The sequence below is a fragment of the Jaculus jaculus genome, chromosome 4 (genome assembly GCF_020740685.1).
Source record: "Jaculus jaculus isolate mJacJac1 chromosome 4, mJacJac1.mat.Y.cur, whole genome shotgun sequence".
NCBI classification, from domain to species: domain Eukaryota; kingdom Metazoa; phylum Chordata; class Mammalia; order Rodentia; family Dipodidae; genus Jaculus; species Jaculus jaculus.
This window is the reverse complement of record NC_059105.1, coordinates 132,253,088-132,265,864: the sequence shown is the minus strand read 5'-3', so window position 1 is coordinate 132,265,864 and position 12,777 is coordinate 132,253,088.

Below are 12,777 nucleotides of genomic sequence, written 5' to 3'. Positions count from 1 at the left end.
GACTATAGAGATACCAACAGACCCACTTATTCCCTTACTGGGCATCTACCCTAAAACCTTCAAATCACAAGCCAGAGAGATTTGCTCAACCATGTTTATAGTGGCTCAGTTTGTAATAGCTAACAGCTGGAATCAACCCAGATGTCCATAACTAGAAGAATGGATAACTAAGATGTGGTATATCTACACAACGGAATTCTATACAGCAGTAAGAAAAAAATGACATAATGAAATTTGAGGAAAAATGGTTGAACCTGGAACAGATCATTCTCAGTGAACTTACCCAATCACAGAAAAAAAGCACCACATAGTCTCACTCATCTATAGCATATAACCTGAAATTACCCAAGATGCCTTACATACCCAGCAAGCATCTTGTGGACTACACAATAGGATGGGAGGGGAAGGAGCGGAGGGCAAAGGAGGGGGAAACAAATGTAGACCCAAATGGCAATGGTACCACAAAATTCTACATCTTAAAAGGCAGACCAAACGGCTGAACTTTCACCAGGCCCTTAGAGGGAACACCTGAACCACAAGACACTGGACAGGGTATGATGAAGACCAACCTTAATCTTCTACAGCTTCTCCCTCTCCCTCCCTCCCTCCCCTCTCTCTCTCACTCTTCTCTTTGTCTTAATTCTTTCATTTAGAGAGATGCACAAATAGGAAACACCCTAATCTAGGAAGCTATAACTTCTTTCAGCAAGGTCTCCATATGAAACAAACCACCATGGAAATAATGTTCTAAAATTTTCAAAGTATCTGAATAAAAGTAGAATTGATGCAGCTGAGTATCCTACAGTATTCTAAGATATACAATTAAAATCTGACATCACTAACATTTTCTCTAGTAAGCAAGCTATTACCAAAGGGAAGTACTTTAAGGTATAATTGTCATAAAGCCTAATAACACATTGCTTTTTCTTTTTCTTTTTTTTTTTTTCATGAGGCAGGGTCTCAGTTTAGCCCATTCTAACCTGAAACTCACTATATAGCCTAAGCTGGCTTCAAACTCATGGCAATTCTCCTACCTCAGCCTCCCTAGTGCTGGGATTATTGGTGTGAGCCACTGTACCCAGCTAAATTACTATTTTGACGATAAAATTGTCAGTACATGTCTCCTTGTGGTGGTGTGGGAGGCAAGTGAAACCTTAAAAATCGAGATATGCTGGGATTAAAGCTATGTGCCACAACTTCCAGCAGCTAATTTTTATTTATTTATTTGAGAGAGAGAGAATGGGTGCACGCCAAGGCCTCTAGCCACTGCAAATGAACGCCAGACACATGCACCACCTTGTGCTTCTGGCTTATGTGGGTCCTGGGGAATCAAACCTGGGTCCTTTGATTTTGCAGGCAAGCGCCGTAACTGCTAAGCCATCTCTACAGCCCTTTTAAAAAATAAACAAGAGCTGGGCATGGTGGCACACACCTTTAATCCCAGCACTCGGGAAGCAGAGGTAGAAGGATTGCCATGAGTTTGAGGTCACCCTGAGATGACATAGTGAATTCCAAGTCAGTCAGGGCTAGAGTGAGACTCTGCCTTGAAAAACCAAAAAAAAAAAAAAAAAAAAAAAAGGGTGCACCATGCCTGGCATCATTTTTAAAAAATTTAATTACCATTTTTTTTTACTTATTTTTATTTTATTTACTTATTAGAGAGGGAGAGAATGGATGCATCAGGGCCTCTGACCACGGCAAACAAACTTCAGATGCATGCGTCGTCATGCGCATCTGGCTTATGTGGGATCTGGAGAATTGAACTTGGATCCTTAAACTTTGTAGACAAATGCCTTAACTGCTAAGCCATCCCTCCAGCCCTTAATTCCCTTTTCTGATGGGTCCCATTAGCTTCAGTATGTTTAATTGATAGATCAAACCCCTTAAAAATAAACTATTGCTATCTCCTTATTCTAGATTGTCACACCCTTACTACCTTCAGATGCTTGTTTTATAAAATCTGAACCTTCAATAATGAATAAGGAGCTTGAGTCGGTAATAAAAAGTTTCAAAACCTAAAAACAAAAATGAAAATCCCAAGAAGATCTGATAGCTTCACTGCTGAATTCTACCAAGCATTTAAAGAAGAACTAGGGGCTAGAGAGAAGGCTGAGTGGTTAAGGCATTTGCCCATGAAGCTTAAGGACCCAGGTTTGATTCTCCAGTACCCATGTAAACCTGATGTACAAGAAGGCAGATGCTAATGAAATAGAAACAATAACAACAACAACAAAAAAAATCCAAAGAATTAACAAAACAAAGAGTTGGTTCTTTGAAAGGATATTAGCAAGTCTGACCAAAATAAAGAGAGAAGAGACATAAATTAATAAAATTAGAGATGAAAAAGGTAACATCCAACAGATGACAGAGAAATTCAGAAAATCATAGGGACATACTATAAAAGCATATACTCCACAAAGTATGAAAATCTGAAAGAAATGGATGATTTCCTTGATTTATATGTCCTACCTAAATTAAATCAAAATGAGATTAATCACTTAAATATACCTATAACAAACATGGAGATCCAAACAGTTATCAATAATCTCCCAACTAAAAAAAGCCCAGGCCAAAATGGATTCACTGCTGAATTTTACCAGACCTTTAAGGAAGAGCTAACACCATTGCTTCTTAAGCTTTTCCAGGAAATAGAAAAAGAAGGAATTCTACCAAACTCCTTCTATGAGACCAGCATCAACCTGATACCAAAACCAGGTAAAGATAGAACAAAAAAAGAAAATTACAGACCAATCTCCCTCATGAACATAGATGCAAAAATTCTCAACAAAATATTGGCAAACAGAATACAAGACTATATCAAAAAGATCATTCACCCTGACCAAGTAGGCTTTATCCCAGAGATGTAGGGATGGTTCAATATATGCAAATCTATTAATGTATTGAATTGAAGGACAAAAATCACATGATAATCTCACTGGACGCAGAGAAAGCATTTGACAAAATCCAACATCCCTTCATGATAAAAGTCCTACAGAGACTGGGAATAGAAGGAACATATCTCAATATAATAAAAGGTGTTTATGGCAAGCCTACAGCCAACATATTACTAAATGGGGAAAAACTGGAAGCTTTTCCACTAAAATCAGGAACAAGATAAGGGTGTCCACTGTCCCCACTTTTATTTAATACAGTTCTGGAAGTCTTAGCCATAGCAATAAGGCAAGAGACACACAAAAGGGATACAAATTGGAAAGGAAGAGATCAAGTTAGCATTATTTGCAGATGATATGATTCTATATATAAAGGACCCTAATGACTCTACTAGCAAACTGTTAGAGCTGATAAAAACCTACAGCCATGTAGCAGGATACAAAAAAAAATACACAGAAATCAGGAGCCTTCATATATGCTAACAACAAACACACAGAGGATGAAATCAGAGAATCACTCCCATTCACAATTGCATCAAAAAAAAATAAAGTACCTTGGAATAAACCTAACCAAGGAAGTAAAGAATCTCTACAATAAGAACTTTAAAACACTCAAGCAAGAAATTGCAGAAAAGGAAGTGAAAAAACATCCCTTGTTCCTGGAAGAATCAATATTGTGAAAATGGCAATCTTACCAAAAGCAATCTACACATTTAATGCATCCCCATCAAAATTCCAATGGCATTCTTCATAGAAATAGAAAAAACAATCCAAAAATTCATTTGGAATCACAAAAAATCTCAAATATCCAAAATAATAATGAGCAACAAAAATAAGGCTGGTGGTATCACCATACCTGATTTTAACCTATACTACAAAACCATAGTAACAAAAACTGTGGTACTGGCACAAGAGCAGACATGTAGATCAGTGGAATAGAATAGAGGACCCAGATGTAAGTCCAGGTAGCTATAGCCACCTGATATTCAATAAAAATGCCAAAAATACTCATTGGAGAAAAGATAGCCTCTTCAGTAAATGGTGTTGGGAAAACTGGATATGTATCTGTAGGAGGATGAAAATAGATTCTTCTCTCTCTCCATGCATAAGAATTAAGTCCAAATGGATTAAAGACCTTAATATCAGACCTGAAACTCTGAAACTGCTAGAGGAAAAAGTAGGGGAAACCCTTCAACATATTGGTTTTGACAAAGACTTTTTGAATACAACCCCAATTGCTCAGGCAATAAAACCACAAATTTATTGTATATATGTAAGTACCATGATTGTGATGGGGAGTAATATGATGGAGAATGGAATTTCAAAGGGGAAAGTGTGTGTGGGGGGAGGGAATTCCCATGGGATTTTTTTTATAATCATGGAAAATGCTAATAAAAATTAAAAAAAATAAAAAGAAAAAAAACACAGATTAATCACTGGGACCTGATGAAATTACAAAGATTTTGCACTGCAAAGGACACTGTGAATAAAGCAAAGAGGCAACCTACAGCATGGGAATAAATCTTCGCCAGCTATATATTTGATAGAGGATTAATATCTAGGATATACAAAGAACTCAAAAAGCTACTTAATAAGGAATCAAACGAGCCAATCAAAAAATGGGCTATGGAACTAAATAGAGAGTTCCTAAAGGAAGAAATATGAATGGCATATAAACATCTAAAAAGATGTTTTATGTCACTAGTCATCAGGGAAATGCAGATTAAAACTACATTGAGATTACATCTCACTCCTGTCAGATTGGCCACCATCATGAAAACAAATGATCATAAATGTTGGCAGGGATGTGGATAAAGAGGAACCCTTCTACACTGTTGGTGGGAATGCAATCTGGTCCAGCCATTGTGGAAATCAAGGTGGAGGTTCCTAAAACAGCTAAAGATTGATCTACCATATGACCCAGCTATAGCACTCCTAGGCATATATCCGAAGGACTCATCTTATTTCCTTAGAAGTACATGCTCACCATGTTTATTGCTGCTCAATTTTAATAGCTGGGAAGTGGAACCAGTGTAGATGTCCCTCAACTGATGAGTGGATAATGAAGATGTGGCACATTTATACAATGGAGTTCTACTCAGCGGTTAAGAAAAATGAAGTTATGAAATTTGCGGAAATATGGATGGATTTGGAAAAAATTATACTAAATGAGGTAACCCAGGCCCAGAAAGCCAAGCGCCACATGTTCTCCCTCATATGTGGATCCTAGCTACAGATGATTGGACTTCTGCATGAGAAGGAAAAAACTCAGTAGCTGAGGCCAGTAAGTTAAAAAGGAGATATAAAGGGAAGAGAAATGAAGAGAGGAGGGGACTTAATAGGTTGTTATTGTATATATGTAAGTAGAATGATTGAGATGGGGAGGGGATATGATGGAGAATGGAATTTCAAAGGGAAAGTGAAAGTGGGGGGGCGGGTATTACCATGGGATATTTTTTTATAATCATTGAAAATGTTAATAAAAATTGAGAAAAGAAAAGAAGGCACATGTGTCTGGAGTTTGTTTGCAGTGGCTAGAGGCCCTGGTGTGCCCATTCTCTCTTTCTCTAAAATAAATAAAATAAAAAATACATATCAAAGGAAAAATTAATAGTGATCTTTCTGAACCTCTTCTAACGAAAATTGAAGCAGAAGAAATACTTTGTAACTCCTATTACAAGGCCAGCATGATCCTGATGCCAAAGTCAGAGAAGGAGATTTCTCACTATGACAATGAGAAATTTGTCTAAACAATGCAAAGATGATTCAACATATACAAATGAACATTAACAGAATGAAGGACAGAAACCATATAATCATCTCAATAGGTGCAGAAACAGCAAAAGCACTTGATAAAATTGGACCATCACCCGGTGTGGTGGTACTCATATTTAATTCCAGCACTCAGGAGGCAGAGGTAGGAGGATCACTGTGAGTTGGGGCCAGCCTGAGACTACAGTGAGTTCTAGTATGCCTGGGCTACAGTGAGACCCTATCTCAAAAAAATTTGTTTTTTCACTCTAAACCACAAGTTAGATATAAAAGGAGTATCACAACCCCCATAATGACAATACCCCTAGTTAACACCATAGAGACTTCCGGTTAAGATGGCGGCGTAGGTACCACACCAAAGCAGCCTAGGGGGGAAAAAAGACCAAAAAAACTCAGCAAAATATACACTTTTACTAAAAAGTGAGGTGTATAGGAAATTGAAGCAGCAGCGGAGAAGAAGAAGAGATACAGAGCTTCCAGAGCCCGCACAGGCCGGCAAAAGCGGCCCCGGCAGCTCCACCAACTGCCAGCGGCAGCGGGCGCACCAGAAAGCGGCCAGACTAGGCTCCAGCCACAGGAAAAGCCAGATGCAGGAGCTTCCACTCACACTGCACTCTCCGCAACTCAGGAAACGTGAAGGGAGAGTAGCAGTGAGCAACGGAAGGGCAGACCACGAGGTAGAAGAACACGTGGAACAGCGAGAGAACCAGAGCAGCTGCGGCTCCCTCCCCTCCCCCACTGCCTGAGCCCAGCTCCAGCGAACAGAGCAGCGTACCCGGCCACGCCAACTTGAGCCGACAGCGGGACCCAAGCAGGAGCAGAGTTCGGCAGCAACATCAGCAGCTCCGGCACCAGTAACAGCGGTCCCAGCAGTAGCAGCTCCAGTCGCAGCAGCAGCAGCAGACCCAGCAGCAGCAGACCCAGAAGCAGCAGATCCCGCAGCAGCTTCAGCGGCAGCAGCGGCAGTGGACCCAGCAGCAGCAGCTTCAGCAGCAGCAGTGGCTCCAGCAGTGGCAGCTACAGCAGCAGCAGCAGAGGGCCCAGCAGCAGCTTCAGCACCAGTTCCAGCAGCAGGGGTGCTGACCTGCAGGGCCACAGTTGCCAGGCCCAGTTTGCCCCGCAGGAAAAGCCAGTGCCCAGCTCCAGAAATCAGAACAGCAGCCCGACAACCCAGGCAGCAACTTGACTGAGACCAAAATCATCCAAGGTAACTGGGATTGCACCAGGGAAGGGTCTCACTTGGTCACAAGCTGACTTGGATCCCTCAACAGACCAGAAATCTTAACCTCTTTGTTGATAGAGGATCTGGTCATTATAATAACTACTCTGGCATACATACTTGTGGCTGTTTTTGATTTAATGTGTACAGTGCTTAGTTAAATTTTAGAATCTACCTGTATTTTATTCCACTCAGCCTGCTTGAATACTCCCATAGCAGGGAAACTCAACCCCTACGAACACCTTTGTAGATACTCTGAGAGTCTTAAGAGCCACACCTAACACCTTAAGCTCCTACCCTGAAAACATATAACATCAAATCAATTGATACAGCTAAGAATACCCAGCTAGCTAGAAAATCCAAGCTTTAACTTAATCCAAGATGCAAAAATATATAATTATAACACAAGAAACACTAAAAAGCAAGACGAAATAAATCCACCTAAAAGTATTAATGCATCAGAAATGACCTCCAGTGAGAACGAGTTAGAGGAAATGCCTGAGAAAGAGTTCAAAAGAATGACTGTAAATATGTTCAAAGAGGTCAAAGAACAAATCAAAAAAACCAAAGAAATCAAAGAGGAAATCAAAGGAATCAAAGAAGATGCAGGACACCAATTTAATGAAATAAAGAAGGCAATACAAGACATAAATAAGGAAATAGAAATAATAAAGAAAAACCAGTCAGAATTGCTAGCAATGAAGAACACAGTTAATGAAATAAAAAACTCTGTAGAAAATTTCACCAGTAGGATGGATGAGGGAGAGGACAGAATATCTAAGCTAGAAGACCAGGTGGCAGATCTAATACAGTCCAACAAAGAGAAAGACAAACTTATAGAAAAGTATGAGTGGGAATTTCAAGATATTCGGGACACTATGAAAAGATCAAATATAAGAATTCAGGGCATAGTAGAAGGAGAAGAATTCCACTCCAAAGGCATAGTAGGCGTCTTCAACAAAATCATAGAAGAAAATTTCCCCCAAATTGGGAAAGAGGTGCCAATGCAGATACAGGAAGCCTTTAGAACCCCAGCCAGACAAAACCTGGAAAGAACCTCTCCTCGCCATATTATAATTAAACTTCCAAACACACACACCAAAGAAAAAATATTGAAAGCAGTTAGAGAGAAAAATCAAGTTACCTACAAAGGCAAGCCCATCAGGATTACAACAGATTATTCAACACAAACTTTAAAAGCAGAAGGGCTTGGAGTGATATATTCCAAGTTCTGAAAGATAACAACTGTCAACCAAGGTTACTTTATCCTGCAAAGCTATCCATTCAAATAGTCAGAGAAATAAGGACATTCCTTGACAAAAGCACGTTAAAGGAGTATTTGAAGACAAAACCAGCTCTACAGAAAATACTTGATAGAATCCTTCATGCTGAAGAAAAGGAAAAGCATATATACAAGGAACCTAGAAAAAACAACCAATACTCAAATACTAATTAACACAAGAGAGCACAGACAGAACTGGAACCACAAGGGAAAAAAAAAAAAAAGGCAAACATAGTTAACACCATACTTAATAGTGAAAAACTGAAGCTTTTTTTTTTTTTTTTTTTTTTTTTTTTCAAGGTAGGGTTTCCCTAGCTCAAGCTGACCTGGAATTTACTATGTGGCCTCAAACTCAAGGCGATCTTCCTACCTTTGCCTCCTGAGTACTGGGATTAAAGGTGTGTGCCAACATGGCCAGCTGTGAAACTTTTTTTCTTAAGAGAAAAAAATGCATCCTCTTGTAATTTCAATTTATGATAATACTGAAAATCTTGCCCAGCTGTTAATATGGCCAATAAGAGCAAAACACAAGACAAATAGGATTACATCTCCATCCAGCTAAGAAGCTCCTGCACAGCAAAGAAAAGAATAAAGTGAACACACACCCTACAGAATGGGAGAAGATACATGCAAATTGAACACTTGGCAAGGGGCTAATATTCAAAATATATCAAGAACTCAGTGCAATAGCAAGAAATAAAAAGGATTAGATTTTTTTTTTGAAATTTATTTATTTGAGAGAGAAAAAGAGGCAGAGAGGGAGAGAGAGAATGGGTGTGTCAGGGCCTCCAGCCACTGCAAACAAACCCCAGACGCATGTGCCACCTTGTGCTTCTGGCTTACATGGGTCCTGAGGAATAGAAACAAGGTCCTTTGGCTTTGCAGGCAAACACCTTAACCAGTAAGCCATCTCTCCAGCCCCAAGGATTAGATTTTTAAAAGGGACAAAGACCCATCACTTGGGAGGCACAGGTAGGAGGAATACATGAGTGTGAAGTCAACCTGAGACTACACAGAGAAATCCAGGTCAGCCTGGACTAGAGTAAGACCCTACCTTGAAAAACAAAACAAAACAAACAAAAAGAACCTACACATACATTCTCAAAAGACATACAAGTGAAAAAGCCAGCACACCTTTAATTTCAGCACTTGGGAGGCAGAGGTAGGAGGATTGCTGTGAGTTTGAGGCCACCCTGAGACTACATAGTGAATCCCAGGTCAGCCTGAGCTACAGTGAGAACCTACCTCGGAAAATGGAAAAAAAAATAAAAAGACATACAAGTGGCCTACAGACCTATGGGAAAAGTACTTAGCACCACTGATCATCAGGAAAATACAAATTTAAACTACCATGAGGTATCATTTTCTACCTAGGAGTGTAACGTCTGTTCTTATCTGGCTAACTGCATATATTATGCTCACCAAAATGTCGTGTAAGCACTTTACTTAACATTCATACCCATATATTAATGCTGCTCTCACTTTAAATTAGAGAAGCATCTCTTTGCAGATGGTGGTGACCATTGGAATGACCCAAAAGGCACCACCGTGCTAAGAAGTAACAGATGAATGCTCAGCACTGTAACATATCTATCACACCTTCCAAGGCTCAGGGTCTATTGTGGAAGAGGTGGTGAAAAGAATCTAAGAACCAAAGGAAGGGTAGGACTGCTTATAATGCAATCATTCAGGCAGAAATTGCCCTTGATACCCATATCTCATAGGGCCTCATATTACCTTCACAAGACCCTTAGAATAGGAGGAAAAGATAATGACATTAAATTAAAAGAGAGACTAATGGAGAGAGGGAGGGGATATGTAGAGAGTAGATTTGTGAAGGGTAAGTGGGGAAAGGAATTATCATGGTTTATTGTTTGTAATTATGGAAGTTGTCAATAAAAGTTTAAAAAATAGAATGTGAGTATACCTATGTGAAAAGTGAGAATTTGGGGCTTGATCATGTGAGGAAGCTAGGAAAAAGCCCTCAAAGAATACAACCATGTGGCTACCCTGGACTTCTACCTCCAAGTCTGTAAAAATGTTTGTGTTAGAAAATGGGAAGTGCCAGGTGTCGTAGCACACGCCTTTAATCCCAGTACTTGTGAGGCAGAAGTAGGAGAATCGCCATGAGTTTGAAGCCACCCTGAGACTACATAGTGAATTCCAGGTCAGCCTAAACTAGAGTGAGACCCTACCTTGAAAAAAAAAAAAAAAAAAAAAAAAAAGAGTTTAGAAAAAAAGTTAAGTCATTTTAGAATTCTATAAGATTATCATTTCAAAGGACAGTTACAAATGCAACAATATCTACTATAGCATTTCATTAAAATACCTAATTAAAATTTTTTTTGCCTAATGTTTTAAAACAACCAAAACTGATTTTTTTTTTTTGCCTATAAGAAAAATGTTACACACATTAAGAAAATCTCACTGATATTTTGTAAGCCAAACAGTAAAATTTTAGCTTTTTATTCTGGCATTGTTGGGGGTTGAACTCAGGGCCTTAAACAAGCTACACCTTCAGCCTGCAAATAGCAAAATTTCAGCACAGATTTTAGAATTTTTCCATTTATTATATTACCAAGAATAACATCACAGTATACAAAGATATTACAAAGGTAATACATCATAATGCACAATAAAAGACATTTTATTATATAAAAAATATTGCATCTTGGTACAAAGCTTAACAATACATGAGAACTTTTAAATTAATTTCACCAGTGCCTTGAAATTCATTCATCATTAAACATATAAAAATAGGATTTCCCTCTTCTTCTGGAATCTATCACAACCAACAGTTATTTTTGAGTTCTTGTATGTACACATGTATATAATTTGAGGTCTCCATACAATGTCCAGGCTTGTGGTGGTCTGGGCTCAAGTAACCCTCCTGCCTCAGCCTCCTGAGTGCTAGGGCTATAGACATGTGTCATCATACCTAGTTGACCAATAGCAATGAAGTCTGATGAGACTGAATATCTCAAACAGATACTCCAGTCTTATCTACATCTTACTACATTTTATGGATATATTTTGATTAGATTATAAGGCTTAAGAAGAAAAACAGACAAGATGAGATTTATGAATATTTTACCAAAAAAGTATTTATCTGCCCACATCCCAAAAAAACTCAATTTGTTGAAGAATCAACATTTTGTACTCATTATTGTATGTTTTTATTTGTAATTTTTTAAAGTTTTGAAAGCCTAATAGTAAAATGCTGTTGTAGAAACAAGTGATAAGAATACTATTTTACTCCTTTAAATAATTGGTATTATGATTTTGTTTTTGTTTTTCGATGTAGGGTCTCACTCTAGCCCACTCTGACCTGGAATTCACTCTGTAGTCTCAAGGTAGCCTTGAACTCATAGCGATCCTCCTATGTCTGCTTCCTGAGTGCTGGGATTAAAGGCCTCCATGCCCAGCTTGATTTTTTTTTTTTTTTTTTGAGGTAGAGTTTCACTCTAGTCCAAGTTGATTTGGATTCACTATGTAGTCTCAGGGTGGCCTAGAACTCCTGGTGATCCTCCTACCTCTGCCTCCCAAGTGCTGAGATTAAAGGCATGCACTACCACACCTGCCTAATAATTGGAATTATGGAATATTTGTCCTAAAACTCACATTTAGAATAGTGTGATTACATTTTAAAATTCTTATCTTAAGGCTAGAGAGATGGCTAAAGTCCCAAGTTCAATTCCCCAGAATCCACATAAGATGGCACATGCGTCTGGAGGTTATTTGTTATTGTTAGAGGTCCTGTTGTACCCATTCCCCCATAAATAAAAATAAAATATTTCTAAAAAAATTCTTGTTACAGAGGGCAGAGGAGACAGCACTGGGGGAGCCTCTTTGAAATTTTATACACACACACAATACAAAACATTGTAATATCCTTTTCACATCCAATGTGAAAACAAACCAGAAACCTTTCAGTGGCAATTTCATAAAAATCAAATTATTCCCAATTCATAATCAACTTTGATAAAGAAATTAAGAGTCTCAGAAGTTAAAAAATAGTCAATTAACTGATATTATCAATAGGAAAGAGTTCTAGAAAAAGTAAGGTCCAAAGAAACTTCTCTCTATCTGTGCTAATTTGGAGATGTCATTCTACACTATACAATTTACAGTGGTTCTTCTTAGACATTATTTACTACAAAACACTCACTGTGAGGTAGGTAGGCTAGACTGCTTTGTGTTTTTTTTTTGGGGGGGGGAGGACAGGGTATTGAACCTAGGGCTGTAAACATTACATAGGTACTCTACTACTGAGCTGCACTTCCAGTCCTTTTTTACATTCTGTATTTTGAGACAGAGTCTCACTAAGTAACCTAGGCTGGCCATGAAATCACTCTATAGCCCAGGCAGGTCTTGAACTTGTGATTTTACTGACTCAGCCTCCAGAGTATTTGAGATTACAGGCCTGAACCACCAGATCAGCTAATCAGAGTGTTATTTAGTTAGAAATAGTATTCTATTTTCCCAAGTTGTTAAACAGCATATGGTAATCCTTCAACACATCAACTTATAATAAAAAAATTAGTAAGGTATAACTAGGTAGCCTGGATCACATTCTAAGTCTCTCTCACTGTGGAAAACATATTTTTTTTTCT